This window comes from Micropterus salmoides, unplaced genomic scaffold (assembly GCF_014851395.1).
Source record: "Micropterus salmoides isolate LMB-PRFRI ecotype aquatic unplaced genomic scaffold, ASM1485139v1 Ms_hic_scaffold_11, whole genome shotgun sequence".
Taxonomy (NCBI): domain Eukaryota; kingdom Metazoa; phylum Chordata; class Actinopteri; order Centrarchiformes; family Centrarchidae; genus Micropterus; species Micropterus salmoides.
The window spans coordinates 20,840,570-20,844,169 of NW_024040152.1; the positions used below are offsets into that span (position 1 = coordinate 20,840,570).

A 3,600-nucleotide genomic window follows, 5' to 3' on the forward strand; every position below is an offset into this window, starting at 1 on the left:
CTTGTTCAAATTCATGAACACGGGGATGGTGAACAGGAACACTTTCTTCTCCATTCAGGACACTTACTGCGTCAATACAATTAAGGACTTCTGGGAAGAGAAGGACAGAGGTTCTTTGTCGCCTTCAAGGGAAAGATGTTGTTGTCCTAGGTGTGTAGTTGATACTGTATTATGTAACATAGCTATTGAATACACTAAGCAATGACAGTATGGAAACAACTAATTACTGTTTTTCTGTTGAATTATATTTTACAAAATTTCAGCGGATGGCATAAATGACTCTCCTGGTCACTGTGCACAATACTGCAGCTACACCACCATGGAGAATAACACCAAGGAGATCATTCATGTTGCCACCATAGACAAGCGGCAAACATCATGGAACTCTGTCGTCATGGAGAAAGGGTTTCATCCAGACTGGACAAGCTTACATCAGAGATAAAGCTAGTGGAAATCTGCACAGATGCTCAAGGCCAGATTGGTGCCCTTACTTCATGTGATATATTGTATGGATGCATGTGTATAACAGCAATATAAATATTATAGTAACATGACATTATTTACCGCTTCATAGACCCAGACAAAGGCAAATACAAGGCCCTTGGAATTCATCACAGTTTGGACATGTGGCATGGTGCGAAGAACCTTGCCAAAAAAATAGCAGCAGTAAGTGTAATAACTGGCTGATGTTGTGAAACATTTATTAACCATAAGTTAATATTCTGTACATCAGGGTTATTGAACTATGTGCAGTTGATGGATGACAGCATGGAAGTTTTCATTGCACTCAAAGACAACAGATTTTGTTTACTTTCCTCTCCCAGTGTGTTACTCATTCTAGACATTTGGTGTAGTCATTTAGTGTTTTCTTTTTTTTTTGGGGTGGGGGTGAACATTTACACTTTCACCTCTACACTCAGACTATAGTTGAATGCCTGTATTTTACAGTAATAATTTTTCTCTTTTCAAGGCCGCAAAGATGAAAGGATAGTCCATCCTCTTCAACAGGCTGAAGGACATAGTCAACCATTTTCGGTGGTGTTGCAAGACTGCCGACACACGTGGGCAGTTTCTTGTAAGCACACAATTTTATTATATCTTTGAGTAATTTCATTAATTGCTATATTAACGGCATATTTATAGTGCATTTTTATGTTTTGCAGGCATTATGGGTTGGCATCCTTCACCATGTCTGCAACATTCACACCTGGACTATGGGAAGCTGCAAACACGGGCACCTTGAATCGGAGCAAATGTGAGTAAAGATGTGGATCCAGAGAGACTCCCAGTGCCACAAAGCGTTAGTGCATATAGTTCTCAATAAAAGGTGGCAGAAAGATGTTCACAAATATCTGCGATTGAGGTAGTGTGGCTATACTTTTTCACACTACAGACCTAGAGTCAGTCCAGAATCATATCCTCATGTTTGCCAGCAAGCGCTATGCTTTCAGCCCCCCAGTTTATGAGGCAAGACTTCTGCTTGCTGCTTTGGACTACAATTTCCATCGGAACCTACCAACAATGAAACGTTGGACATCAAAGAGATGTACGTTTTACACTTATATAATATTCCCATTCATAGTACAATATTCAGCCAATGTTTTATATGCATTTGATTGTCTTTACACTCAAGGTTTTCTCTTGTTCTACTTACAAACTGATATTAAATGGTTGTAATTTGTGTAATTTCAGTTTCAAAACATTGTATGAAGAACGCTAGAAGATACAGTGTGTATACCTTGAAATCTGATCAAAACTCCAAGATCTGCGCTTCTAGAGATCTGCTGTGATGGGACCAGCAAAGGGTTGCTTGGATGGTCTGTTGAAGGACAACAATGTAACCCCCTCTTTAAATTTCATAACATATTATTTATTACAAAATGCCTTTCAGCCATTCGTTCACAAAATAACACATCAACAACATGAGAGACTACTGCTGCATAAACTGTACAACTGTTGATATAAATGAACCATCTAAAACCTAACTCATTCTCACTCCCAAGTTGTCACATATGTACGAATGGTCAAGACCCTTTGTTGTCACTTTATAACGCACTTGAGAGCCCCATAGTCATAGTTCAACATACTGGGGAAAGCCCTGTAGCATAGTTTTTGAATGCTAAAGACAGGTGTAGAATATTTAACACTAGTGTAGCACTTTAGCTAACTTACCAACCTAAGTTCTGAGAAGTATAGTAGGTGTAAGAAATAGACTGTGTGTGATTAAAGAAGAGTGGACAGGTTTATTACAGCACCTTTAACACTCTCATAGTACACCGACCATGTTTGAAACAATCCCCAGAATATGAAGAGCTCTTTCATAAAAAATTCAATTTTAAAAAGTGTCCAGGGTCTTTCAGTTATTTGCATCTCTACCTGGGAAGGATAATGGACGTGTGGTGGATCTTTCTTATCTGCCAGTGTCCTATAATCTGATGTGTCAGTGCTGTTGAATGGGATCCGAAGCAGCTGACCATACCGTGGTCCGATCTCATCGTATAGGGTGCATCATCTCTGGGACTCGCTCACCATCTGCATCCAGGGAAGAGTTGACCTCTAAGTTACAACCCAGGGTCTCAAAAACCAGTCTGCACATATATATGGAATAAATCAGATAAATCATCACAGTCAATGTTCTTCAAATAAGATCTCATCCCGTTTGTCAAAATTCAATATCATCACCCTTTTGTCTAGGGAATCTTCTTAAGTTTTACATTGTTATACCAAAGATTTATAACTTTACCAGGTAGCATTTAAGCAAGACATCACTACTATGAATTGATTAAATTTCTCCATCTCTCAGCATTACATTACATTACTGAACAGTTTTCCCATTTTAGGCAAGGAAATTACCTTTAACATGTACATACACAATACTGTAAATAAAAATACCTCTTAAGGTATTACATGTAGCTTACACAGCCAAAAGTACCTCCAGAGATTAGTTTGAAACCACGACACAACAAAATACTGTTGAACAGTTCACAACATCGCATTCACAACATCCTCCGACTGCTTTTAACTTACAGTAATATGGTTTTAACCCACCCATTTAAGCTAGCATCACGCTGCACTTTTAGCTCTCTCCTGAAAGTTACAAACGTTACTCACCGGAGTTTCCAAGGTAAAAAAAAACAACTCCTTAGGCAAATGGCGGCAAAATCCCGAATGATGGTGTTTTTACACTTAAGACCCGTTTCTGGGCCCATGGGATCTCGTTTTTCCAGCTTAGCCCGCTTCTCTCTGTTCTTCGTCGTTGCGGTCTGGCGCTACAGTGAGCGCATACTGCAGAGATTACTGGATGCGCCGAGGGTCAATATAGCGCTGCTTTAAGGCCCGTGTTTTTTATGTGGGCTACAGTCTATGGTAAGGAGGAGACATGGTTGAGATGGGCGGCTTGACCAGAAACCGTACTTTCACTTGTTTCCTGTGTTAAACACAAAGTCAATATTGAGGGTTTTTTTATTCGTTTGCTTATGGATCGCAAGTAATGTTCCGTTTCACTAGTTTTATTTTGAAAGCCTAACCGGACATTGCGTATTTATTGTAGCTAACTTGACCGGACGTTGCATGTTTATTGTTGCTAACTTGACCACCTAG

The 3,600-nt window shown here is 39.5% G+C and overlaps 1 long non-coding RNA gene across 1 annotated transcript; it reads left to right on the forward strand.

The window, feature by feature from the left end:
- The first annotated feature begins 465 nt into the window (after positions 1–465).
- LOC119896863 lies at positions 466–1,511 on the forward strand. The gene is made up of 3 exons (XR_005443296.1): positions 466–666; positions 971–1,075; positions 1,164–1,511. It is a non-coding gene; the product is annotated as an uncharacterized LOC119896863 (long non-coding RNA).
- The last annotated feature ends 2,089 nt before the right edge of the window (positions 1,512–3,600 follow it).